At 45.8% G+C, this 12,819-nt stretch overlaps 1 protein-coding gene across 1 annotated transcript in view; it reads right to left on the minus strand.

The window, feature by feature from the left end:
- The window catches only part of ADAM12 (ADAM metallopeptidase domain 12), a 375,641-nt gene that overhangs the window by 106,162 nt on the left and 256,660 nt on the right, over window positions 1-12,819 (minus strand). The gene's annotated exons all lie outside the window — the stretch shown is intronic.

Consider the following 12,819-nt stretch of genomic DNA (forward strand, 5'->3'; position numbering starts at 1 on the left):
GAACCCACTTAAGTACACAGAGCATTAGCACTGCTTCTTGGAGGCTCAGGTCTGGCCTCTGGATCCTGTGTTCAGCTTTTTCTGGAATCGAGGAACACCACAGGGAGAAATGTCAGTCTCCATGTTGCGAGGGTGGCCTCTGGAGTCCGGAAGCGCTCTGGGTTTGAGTTCCATTTTGTTACTTACTAGTTTGGTAACCTTAACTTTCTTAGTCTCTTTCAGCCCTGGTTTCTTCACCTGTAAAATGAGGATAATGGTGCCTACTTCTCAGGGTTGCTGTGTCATTGAGTCAAAACACTGAGCCCAGGGCAGGCCCCAAGTCAGTGCTTGGGAGGTGGTAGCTCTCTTTACTATTAATAAGGGCAGATCCACGGATTAGGCATCTGTTAACATGTTAATCGGGAGACTGAGAATTTCAGGAAAGTTCTGTATTTTGTTAACCCATCTGCTCATAGGAATACTGGTCACTCATGGCTCTGCGATACAAAATATAGCATTAATAATATAAATACATTTCTGGGAATGACAATAACTAAGAAAGAACCTTTTGAGCCAACTTTAGGTCTGGGAATAAAAGCATAGATTCTTTGTAAAAATGGACAAATTTGCTGAAGACTCTAACTTGCAGAGACAGAAGGTGACATTTAGCCATGGACCATGACACATGTCTGACCTTCTGGAGCTCACGGCTAAGGCCACGTCCCACTCCCTGGAAATGAGTAATGCTAGCCTTGGGCTGTCGGGTTCTTTCAAACGATGGGAACCTTGGCCTGCAGCTTGGTTTTCATTTCTCTCTTTCCTATGGTGGGGCAGTGAAGTGCTTTAATTTAAAAGGTGCTTCCTGATGTTGAGAGAAAGGTTTTCTTCGGAGAAATGACAATTAGGGTAACAGCAAACTGGCAGCTCTGAATTCCCACGTGTCTAGTACCTTATGTTATTTAGCAAGGTGACCACTATCTCTCCACTTTGGAAAGACACAACATTTTCATGCAAAATTCATCTGACTGAAAATGGACCCTTCTAATACAGTGACTACTAACCTTTGTGAGACATGAACCTCCTCAGACTCTCCCTAGAATAATTCACATCCATACCTGTAGGGGCTAAGGAAAAATGTCCCCTTTTGCCCTCTGAAAGTTCACTACAAATCAACTGACAAAAGGCAGATATATTATGTGAGAAAAGCATACAAGTTTATTTTAACATGCATAGCACAGGTGAATTGTAGAAGAATGATTACTCAATGGGGGTACAAATGGTTATATACCCTTCTTCTTAGGAGAAAGGGAGGGAAGTATGGATAATTTTAGGGGGTGAATAAGTGACTTTTAGGGGAATTCACTGGGCTTGAAGAACACACAGTGGCCTGGGACAAAGTCTGTTGGGCCCGCAGAGCGGACGATTGTTTATGACAAAAGTCTGTCTGGATGTGTCCACAGGCTTCAGTCTTTCTTCCTGTGACATGAGTTAATGAAAACTCAGAGAGGGACCAAGGTCATTGATTTCTTTTTTGGAGGGTGTCTAGTTTAGGGAGATAAAGGAACTTCAGAGAACAACTTCATTCTGTGCTTTGGGAGAGACGGAGATGGGGTGAAGGTGGGTGCCAGGGGCCAGAGAGACCTTGAGGGTTTTTCTACAGTTCAGTATGTCAAAGAGTCATATTTTGGAGTATCAGTTTCTGAGCCCCAACATACATAACCACAAAATTTTGCAGATTATTTTAGCAAATTCAGGACTGAGGATGAGGTCTACGGAAATGGAAATGATGTTCAGGGCATTAGTTCTAATATATAATTATATACAATATATAATAATATGTATAATACGTAATTAGTTCTAATATATAATTTATATTACAGCAACCCAAGGATCTAGGTATACATCAGTCCTCGAGGAATAGCTGGTCAAGTTGCAAACTCCATGAGTTTTCCTTAATCTAAGCTTCTTTCCAAGAAAGCTTAGATTGTATAAGGTGTTCCTATGTCATTCATTACTGCTTACCTATTTGTTCAGTCATTTATCATCCTATGCTCATTGATGGCCCATTTGTAGGTAGTATTTAACAACTCTTAAATTTTAAGATTGACAGGCCAGGTGTGGTGGTTCACACCTGTAATCCCAGCACTTTGGGAGGCCGAGACGGGTGGATTATGAGGTCAGGAGATCGAGACCATCCTGGCTAACACGGTGAACCCCAACTCTACTAAAAAAAATACAAAAAAGTTAGCCGGGTGTGGTGGCGGGCACCTGTAGTCCCAGCTTCTCTGGAGGCTGAGGCAGGAGAATGGTGTGAACCCGGGAGGCGGATCTTGCAGTGAGCCAAGATCGCACCACTGCACTCCAGCCTGGTGACAGAGGGAGACTCTGTCTCAAAAAAAAAAAAAAAAAAAAAAAAAATTGATTGACAGTATCTCAACGCTCAAATGATACGGAAGGAAGAGGTTTGAGTTAGTCAAGTATCTATTCTGAACACAACTGGTAAGCAAATACAGACTAATCAACTCACTATTATTTAGCTGGCCTACTCTACCAATCCTGTTTTATGAGTTGTTATGGGCAATGGGAGAAACAGATCTATCATGCTCAGGATGCTTGTATCCTAATAGACAAGGAAGCATCGAGATACCTGGGACAATTAGAAATCACATGAGAGCTAAGATGTGCATTGAAAGAACCATAAAACTTAATGCTTCAGAGAAGAGGGAGTCCAATGTGGTTTGGAGCAACTAAAACATTTTTTGATATTTTCAAATCCCAAATTTGTAGAAATTGTTACTTAGTCATGAAAATGTTCTCATGTCTCCTTTTAAGTCATCCAAAGGCCAGATTGACTAAAAGTCATTCTATGAAGTGTTGTCTTCCCCCACACTGGTGTCCATGTGTATCACCAAACAGATCACTCAGGAATTACTTTGGTCAACAATTCTGTGGAGTGGCTTGTGTCTCTTTCTCTAAGATGTTCTTTATGAAATAAAATGTAGACTTCTAACTTTGGAATAGGTAGGAGAGGATTTTTGTTTATTAAAGTTGAGTTTTAAAAGCCTAAATTAAGGATGCGAACTTTAAAAAAATAGGCAAAGGGAGGCCGGCTGCAGTGGCTCACTCCTGTAATTCTAGCATTTTGGGAGACTGAGGTGGGTGGATCACCTGTGGTCAAGAGTTCAAGACCAGCCTGGACAAGATGGCGAAACTCCATCTCTATTAAAAATACAAGAAGTAGCTGGGTGTGGTGGCACGCACCTGTAGTCCCAGCTACTCGGGAGGCTGAGGTGGGAGAATTGTCGAACCCAGGAGGCGGAGGTTACAGTGAGCCAAGATGTGCCACTGTACTCCAGCCTGGGTGACAGAATGAGAGTCCCTCTCAAAAACAAAACAACAAAAACAAGCAAGGGGAAAGTGGAAATGAATACCATCAATTCTGCCCTAAAAAGAAAATGGCAGTAACATTTCATTTTGTAATGCAACATTTTCGATTTTACATTGGATCTAAATAAGCTGAACAAAACGTAAAACATGTCACCACGTTCTAATCATGAGAAGCAAATTACTGAAAAAGTTTTTCTACTTAGTGGAATACTTCTAGCAATTGTTACTTAGTCGTAAAAATATTTCCTTATCTTCTTTTATCTTTTAAGTCATCCAAAGGCCAGATGTTGAGAAATCAAGATGAAGGCCTTCCCTTTACTGCAAACAATTGGCAGCCTATAATAAGCTTAATTAAATAATTGCTTTGGACTGTCTTGGGTGTAATTAATTATTTAGCTCTAAAGAACTGCTGGAAACAACAGTGGACACAAAATGCAAGCATTCAGGGTTTCTGAGATACAACATTTTGATGTTCTCACAGCCCTTACTGGCCCTGAGTTAGATAAGTGAATGTAATTTGTTTTAAGTTGAATGTCATAGATGCTGAGTTGTAAACTTGAAGTTGGAAGACTGTCAGGGCATGGAATTTAAATCCAGTGGACTTTGCATGTGGGGTTCTTTCTCCCTTGGTAGAGTAGGAGGAAAAGATGAGAAGAAAGTCTCCAATGTTTGGGAAAGATGAAGACCGCGGGTCCCTTCTCTAGAGTGACAGGAGGAGGCTGGGCCAGCCATCACCTCAGGCTGAGGCCACATTCTGGGGCAGAGAGAAAGGGGTTCTCAGGGTGGTGAGGGTCACCCCCCGTGGCACTCTTCTAGGACCCAGGTTCTGGGCCGTGCTCCGTAGATTGAGCACTCTGTTGATCATGGCTGCAGCTCCCGCCATGACCCCACTGTCCAAGGTGCGCAGGTGGCAGAGCTGGGAACCCAGTCGGGACCTGTGTGTCCCAGGCTTGGACCTCTCATCCTCACACTCGCCTGCTTCCCTTTGTGCAGTTTTGAGAGAAGGGCCCAGAACCAGCAGGAGCATGAAAAAAAAGCAGAATTAAAAAAGAAAAGGACTAGAATTAGAATGAGAGAAAATGGAGCCGCTGCTTTGAGAACCAGCAGCCTTCCTTTCAAACGTAAAATCCTGTTGTTTTTCCTTGACTGGAAACAAAGAGGAATCTATTAAAATTTTATTAGTTGATTATTTTAGCTTTCAAAATGAACACTCAGGAGACCCATATTTCCTCAAGATAAGTTTTTGTCCTTCTGAAAATTCAGTTTTTAATCTCCAAAGCCACGATGCAGCAGGCACCAGGGCCGCTTAATGCCTGATCCTGATTTTTCTGACTGTACCCGGCGAGCAGGACAGTGGCACATGGATTTTGACTGCCTGTAATAAGATGATGATTAGAAAACATGAATTATCCTGGCTAGCTCAGTGTCCAATTGCTAACTGAATTTCCTAGAAAAAGACTTCTGGTCTCAGTGTGGTGCTGTCAATCATATGGTGGAAAAGCAGATGGCTTGAAATTTAATTTCGGCTTTTTTTTTTTTTTTTTGGAGGAACTCATGGGTGAAAGTAATATCTCACCCCATACATGTTTGATAAACAGTCGTGGCAGCAGTATTACTTAACACATAAGCACCACAGGGCTTCAGCAATTTCCATGTGAACTACTCAGGTACAATCGAAACAAATATTCTTTATCCCTTTACTACGTGCAACGCACTAGGTGAGACATGCAAAGACCCGTTGCCTGTGGTTCCCATTTCAAATATAACTCACGACCAGGGTGTGGGAGCACAACTGAAGAGGTAAGAATTTAAACTGTGATAAAACACATTATGAATAGTTATTACCAAGGACTGGGCATAGTGGCTCATGCCTGTAATCCCGGCACTTTGGGAGGCTGAGACTGGCATATCACTTGAGGTCAGAAGTTCCAGTCCAGCCTGGGCAACATCGTGAAACCCCATTTTTCCTAAAAATACAAAAATTAGCCATGCGTAATGGTGCGTGCCTGTAATCCCAGCTACTTGGGAGGCTGAGGCAGGAGAATCACTTGAACCTGGGAGGCGGAGGTTGCAGTGAGCCGAAATTGCACCACTGTACTTCAGCCTGGGTGACAGAGTGAGTCAGATACTGTCTCAAAAACAAAAAGTGTTATTACCAGCATTACCAGCACACCAATAATAATAATAGCAGCTATGATGTATGAAAAGATGCCCTGAGTCAGGCTCCTTTTTTAAATTGCAGTGTTATGGAAAAATAATTCACAGAGCATTAAGTTCACCCCTTGAAAGCATACAATCCAATGGTTTTTAGCATATTCACTGAGTCATGCAAACATCACCACCATCTAATTGCAGAATATTTTCATCACTCCCTGCAAAACTCTAGACCTATCAGTAGTCACTCTTGACCCTCCATGGCCCCCATGAGCCAGAATCTCGAATGTATTATTTTCTTTTCCTTTTTTTTTTTTTTTTGAGACAGAGTCTCGCTGTGTCTCCAGGCTGCAGTGCAGTGGCATGATCTCGGCTCACTGTAACCTCTGACTCCCTGGTTCAAGGGATTCTCCTGCCTCAGCCTCCTGAGTAGCTGAGATTACAGGCATGTGCCACCATAGCCAGTTAATTTTTGTATTTTTAGTAGAGATGGGGTTTCACCATGTTGGCCAGGAGGGTCTCAATTTCCTGACCTCGTGATCCGCCCGCCTCAGCCTCCAAAGTGCTGGGATTACAGGTGTGAGCCACCACGCCTGGCCAGGAATATATTATTTTCCTTAATATTTACAGCAATCCTGTGAAGCAGATAACATGAGCCCATTTTACTAATGAGGAAAATAAAGATGAGAGCCCCCAGGTCACTGTAGGAGGTTCTGTAGTGTCCCCCCAGCCCCCAGAAAAGATATGTTTAAGTCCTAATCTCTGGACCTGTGAATGTGACCTTACTGGGAAAAGGGACTTTGCAAATGTAATTAAATTAAGGATCTCAAGATGAGATTGTCCTGGACTAGGGTGGGCCATAAATCTAATGACACATGTCTTTAGAAGAGTCCGAAGAGGAGACACACAGATACAGGGAAGAAGGCCAAGCGAAGATGCAAGCAGAAACGGGAGTGACATCTACAAGTCAAGACACACCAGGGATGGCCAGAAGCCACCCAAAGCGAGGAGGGTGATGTGGGAGGGATTGTTCTGTAGATGCTGCAGAAGAAACCAACCCTGCTGACCCCTTGATTTCAGACTTCTGGCCTGAAGAGCAGTGAGAGACTACATTTCTGTTGTCTGAAGCCACCTAGTTTGTGGCAGTTTGTGAAGGTAGCCCTATGAAACAGACACAGCCATACAGTTGATCAGCAGCAGAGCCAAGATGTCCCAGTTGGGACCCGGCTCCTGGGCCTGGTCACTTGCCCTCATCATACTGGATGGCCAGCCTCCTCTTCAGGGTCACGCACAGCACTAATGCCGGGGATGACCTTCAAGGCTGATGCATGACCTTCGAGGTCTAGGTTAGCCAACCCTTCCTTCAGGATCCCCAGCATCCAGGGCCCTTCTGCAGAATTCCTCATGTGGTTTTGTGCAACCTGCTTCCCCTCACTAACAACATTTTATTAAACTGATACCTGGGCTCCCTTTACACACCCAGGGAATAGTTTCCTTATTTCTGTTGTTTTTCTTAGAACCGGCTTTGCAACTTGCACTTGACCAGTAGGTGAGTAAGTGATCACTAAATATTTGCAGGACTATTGAACAAGCATAAGACTGAACTAGAGGCTTTGACATGTAGGCCACGGAGAGCCATGGTGGGCTGGAGTGCAACGGGTTGGCAGGATTTAAGATATGATCTAGTAGTGTTTTTAAAATATGACCTTCTAGAATGTGCAACATGGTGATGAAAGGAGGGGTGGAGACAGAAGCACAGTGGGGGAGGCAACTTTCAAATCAAGGAAGGGGGTTGAACGAGGATGGTGACAGAAGAGAGGGATGAAGGAGACGCTACAGGGGAGAGTGTGCAGGGCCTGGGTGGATAAGGTAGGTTATAGAAATCTCCCTGGGGTCAGGCTTATAGACTTGAGATGGTGTGGACCTTCTGGAGAAGAGGTCAGGTGGAAAGCGAGTCTGGGACCTACCCAGAGGAGTTTAGATTGAGACATCCTGAGTTTTGAGTGACAGTGGGGCCTGGGGAGAGCTGAGAGACTTGACCTTGGGTGTCCTTCAGAGTAGATGCCACCTGGCAAAACCACCATGGCTCCCTGTGGCCTGTGGGTCAAAGCCTCTCGCTGACTCATGCACTCGTCCAACAATATTTCTGCAAACAGCTGAGGTGGGCTCCCAGGGATGGCTCTCACAGAAGTTTACCCGGATGTCCAAAGATCTCCATGGGAGGAAGCAGAAGGGAGAAGGGAAGCAGTGTGGAAACCTGGCTAGAGACAGCTGGCCAGAGGTTGGAGGAGAGCCAGGTGGGCTAGTCAGACAGATGCTAACGGAGTGAGTGCCATAAGTGCAAAAGTGAAGGTCAAAGTGGCTTTAACGCCATTCCATGCCAATTTCCTCCTTCATATGATCTACTGCACTTTAAATAGTTTTTAAAAAGTGGATTGGCCAGAATTAAGGTTTATGAACCGCCTGACCTTTGGGAGGGCACATCTATTCCTGCACTACTTACTGAGTACTTGTAACATGCCAGGGTCTGGGACACAGCTGTGTTGGGGCACCCAGTCCCTGCCTTCCTGGAACTCCCAGTCTAGCAAAAGGAAGGCAAAGGCAAGGCCACCTCCATGCACCTGACCTTCTGAGTGTTAGACCTATACATTGCAGGCACCTCATAGAATGAGGTATGGCAGTTACCAAGGCACAGGGCAAGGAAGGAGAGGGGCCTTAAAAACATACTTACAAAGTACCTGCTATGCTACCGGAACTGCAATGTGTGAGAAAATGCATGACAGCACGTGGCTGAGCCAGATGGCAAGGAGGTGGCGACACCAGGGGAGGCTTCTTGGAGGAGGAAGCAGTGTTTGACTTGGGCCTTGGGGGAAGAGCGGATCTTCCAGAGCCAAAAGGGAGAGCGGGGAGTGGTTTGTCCCAGGCAGAGGGGCAGCACCATGCATGTGGGGGCACACTCTGGAAACAACCAAAAAAACAGCGTGGCGGGAATAGGGTGGTTTCCTCAGGAGCGGGATAGTGGGACTGTAAAAGAAGGTTGGATCCAAATTGTGCAAGAGGTTTAGCAGAACAAATATGGAACAGGGGGTCAGCCAGACTTGGTTTGAGATCGAGTTTTGACCACTATCACTGAGAGGCCGCGAGGAAGTCACTTCGTGGTCTCTGCTTTTTACCTGTAAACCAAGGAGCATGAGACCTGTTCGTGGCTTCTGTGAGCTTCCCATGAGAACAAGGAAAGGCGCGGTGCCAGTGCAGAAAGCGGAGTGAGCTGGGTCAGCAGCTGGTGATATGGGGATGAGGCAAAGGGCTTTGGGAGGATGGCGATTTCAAGGTACAAACTGCATGACAGCAATGTTGGGGGTTGGGGAACGAACTCCAGGCCCCTGAGGATGCCATGCCTTTGTTGGCTGCTCAGGTGACAATAATACCTGTCCCATCCTCATGAAAATACGAATCATAACAATGATGAAAAATAAAGTACGAGCTACCGCAATTATCATCACCACCTGACGGAGTGGGCACGCCTATGAGTGTGCGGTGTACGTGTGGGAATGTGTGCAGGTGGGCGCCTGTGCATGTGAGTGTGTGGACATCTGGTGCTCAGGTGTCACCAACCCAATTTAAAAAGGAAATAACTATGATTACAACCAGTCTCCAGTGTACGATCTGATCCAGATACCACTTCCTCATCTAGCAAGTGAGCGTGGCTTGGGTCTTTTAAAGCACAGGTGGGCCCTTAAGAAATTCAGCTTCAGTCGAACCTCTGTGCCTGCAGGTGACGAAGACTTGGGACTCATTCCAACAGCAAGAGCCCACGAGACTCCTCCTGCCAGGTACCCGAGTTGGAGCTGAGAGAGTGGAGCAAGAGAACCAGAAAAATAAGGGAAAGAACCTTTTCCCTCCAGGAGCTGAAGCAGTGGGAAGGTGGCATTTAGGAACAAACTCAGAAGATGGGTGCATGGCTGTTTTGATGCCCCAGCAGGAGCATGACAGGGCTGGACGTCTGTCCCATTACAAAGTACAGTAGGTCAGTTCCTCTGGGCCAAGAGCTGGATTCTCTTCCCATCTCAGCGACAGTTTGATGTCTGTGTCCTGCAGAGTTGTGGATTATCCGAAGCTCATAGCAGTACCTCCAGGCTCGCTGGCTGGCAGGAATGAGAGGACCAAGCCACCAGAGCAAATGGGGGACCAGAATGTAAATGGGGGAGGAGAATCACAAGCACTGCACCGAAACTGTATTAACTGGGAGTTGCGCATCAATGGGAGACATATGATACGGGACAAAATTAATGTATGGCCTCAACTTCACATTCGACTTGGAGTCATTTCAAAGTAAGAATAAACTCCATGGCTGAACTCCGTTTTATGACCCATTTTCCATGTTGCACTTCATTCCCTCCATTCAAGAGCCGTCTCCTCTTTAATGTCCCTTTCTACTGAGATTGTGCTGTTTTTCTATCTTTGTGTTTTCTGCTTCAAGCTTCAAATGATGAAGAACTTTGGGTTCCCTCCTTCTTCTGTGTTCCAGGACAGAGTTTTTTTCTTCCTGCTCATTTGTGATCCTGTGTTTTTGAAGCAATGTGGGATGTTCTTTCTCTGCAAAACTGGTATCTGTTGGGCTGTAATTAATGTGTCTTCTAGGACACCCCAGCTTCCCTCCACGTTCCTAGATTTTAATGTGTTTTTGGAGCACACCACGTTTAACACAAGTTTTAATCCCTGTTTTCTTTCTTAACAGCTAGCAGGCTGGTGCTACTCTAGTTGCATTTTTTTCCCCTTTATTTCCAGTCTCAATCGATTCTTCTGTCAGTGAGCAGTTGATCGGATATAGCTTCCCTTCGCCCTGGTCTGATTCTTGACTTGAAAGATCATAAAGTTGACTGTACAGCTGTGGAATTTCTCTGTTGATGCACAGTCTGCTGCTTTTGTAACAATAGCACAAAGATCTGGAAAGTCAAAATTCTCAGGAGCACCCACAGCGAGGAGTTCATTAGACCCACACAGCGTTCCTCATCACCATTCCCATTCCCTCTTGGTGGTTGACACAAGACAATGCAGCACTTACTCTTCGGACTTTTCCTGACACCCCAGCTGCAAGGATTTCACAATATTCTTTTCTGCCAAATTATGGGTCTGTGCCTGCTCCTGGAGATGGGGGGTGGACGTGGAGACTCAGACACTGCAGAGTCTGGCCAGCAAGGTCATTACCACCATGTGAAAGGAACTGGCAACCCTGACAGTTGCCCTGCACCTTTCTAGGAGGCTGAAAGAGCTAAGGCAGTGTGCCCGGAACAGAGTGACTGCAGGGCCGGCCTGGGAAGAGGGATGGAGGGTCGTGACCGAGTGGCAAGGCCAAGCCCTATGGGAGGATTTGTCTTGCTTGGATATTACTCTAGGAATACCTTCCCCAGTTGTCACTCTAATGAGTTAAGGTCACTGGTTTATAAGTTGTGTTATTCAGGTAAATAGGAGCTATTAGGAACTCCTTGTAGTTAATCCTTTTCTCTTTGCCCATCAAGAATCTGATAGCTCTATAAAGATAGCCTGAAAATTATCCGGCCAATGCTAGATGTTTCCACTGATGGCTGATCTAAGTTTTGATGATCAAGAATTTCTTCATAATTGTTGCTGGAAGAGGCCTATTTGTTTCTGAGTGTCCCTGGCTCTCAGCTATCCTATTTTTTTTTTTTTTTTGGCAAAAGCTCATTGCATTTCTTTGGTACATTCACCCCTTCCCTGCTCCCTGCCTCAGGGGCCCTGGGTGTAGTTTTCCTTCAACCTGGTCCAGGATATAGGCCCATAACCTGTTTGACCAGACCACTGAGCTCCACACTGGCCACTCTGATTGTTTCACAGATGAGCCAGTGGCCTAGTCAGAGCCACTGGGATGTGTTTAGATGACCTCCACTGAGCTTGGGAGAGAGGCCCTTATTCTTCTACTTGCTTTTTGAACATGGAAGCCTCATGCTGCCAACAAAACAAAACAAAAACTGCCTATTATGGACTGAGTGTTTATATACCCTGCAAATTCATATGTTAGAGCCGTGACCCCCGTGTGATGGTATCAGGAGATGGGGCCTTTGGGAGCTGATTAGGCTTAGATGAGATCATGAGGGAAGCCCCATGATGGGATTCGTGACCTTAGAAGGGACACCAGAGCTTCCTCCCTCTGTACACGCACCAAGAGAGGTCATGTGAGCACACAGCAAGCTAACGCCTGCCTGGAAGCCAAGAGAAGAGGCCTCAGGAGGAAAAATTGACCTTGTCAGCTCATTGATCTTGGACTTTCCAGGCTCAAGAACTGTGAGAAATAAATTTCTATGGTTTGAGCCAACTAGTCTATGGTATCTTGCTACGGCAGCCCATGCTAAGATAGTGCCTGAGAATGAAAGTAACACAGAAGGTGGTAGAGGCTTGAGATAGAAAACAGACCATGACAATACTAGCTAGGACGCTGGATCCAGCCATGCCTGGACTTTTGAGTAGCATAAGCCTATCTCCACATTATTTTGTTTTTCTTTAAGTCAGTTTGAGTTTTTATTTTTTATTTTTTTTAGATGGAGTCTCACTCTGTCGCCAGGCTGGAGCGAGCACAATCTCAGCTCACTGCAACCCCCGCCTCCCAGGTTCAAGCAATTCTCTGCCTCAGCCTCCCAAGTAGCTGGGACTATAGGAGCATGCCACCACGCCCAGCTACTTTTTGTATTTTTAGTAGAGATGGGGTTTCGCCATGTTGACCAGGCTGGTATCGAACTCCTGACCTTGTGATCTGCCTGCCTCGGTCTCCCAAAGTGCTGGGATTACAGGCGTGAGCCACCATGCCCCTGGGCAGCTTTTCTCTTCTTTACACACATTGACCTTAATGCCAAATTGCAGGCTGAAAATATCCAGCCTTCAACACATGACCTTTGAAGAAAGAGGTCCACCTTTCAGGCCCTAGAGAGGCACAATAGTAAAGTGTGGATTTTCCTTTCCAAGTGTGTGTGGTCCTTACTACCATGGCCTTGTGTGTCTCTGCCCTGGTCTCTACAGGAGCAGCAAAGCTTTGCAAGGAATGATCCCAGGAGTGCTGCATGAACACACCGCCCCAGCTAGTCCAGTTCCAGAATCAAAGAACAAAGACGGTCTCATGATGCTCACTAGAGGCCGGCACAGGGCTTGGCTTTCCTAGAGGTCACTGCAATTGTTTACGGTTTCTCCCCTGGCACCCATCACAGGGGAGAAACAAACTCAAACTTTGTTTGAACATGCAAACTTCCCACCATGAAAACTGGGGCTCAGAGGGGCCCAGTGACCTGT

Source organism: Macaca fascicularis, chromosome 9 (genome assembly GCF_037993035.2).
Source record: "Macaca fascicularis isolate 582-1 chromosome 9, T2T-MFA8v1.1".
Taxonomy (NCBI): Eukaryota; Metazoa; Chordata; class Mammalia; order Primates; family Cercopithecidae; genus Macaca; species Macaca fascicularis.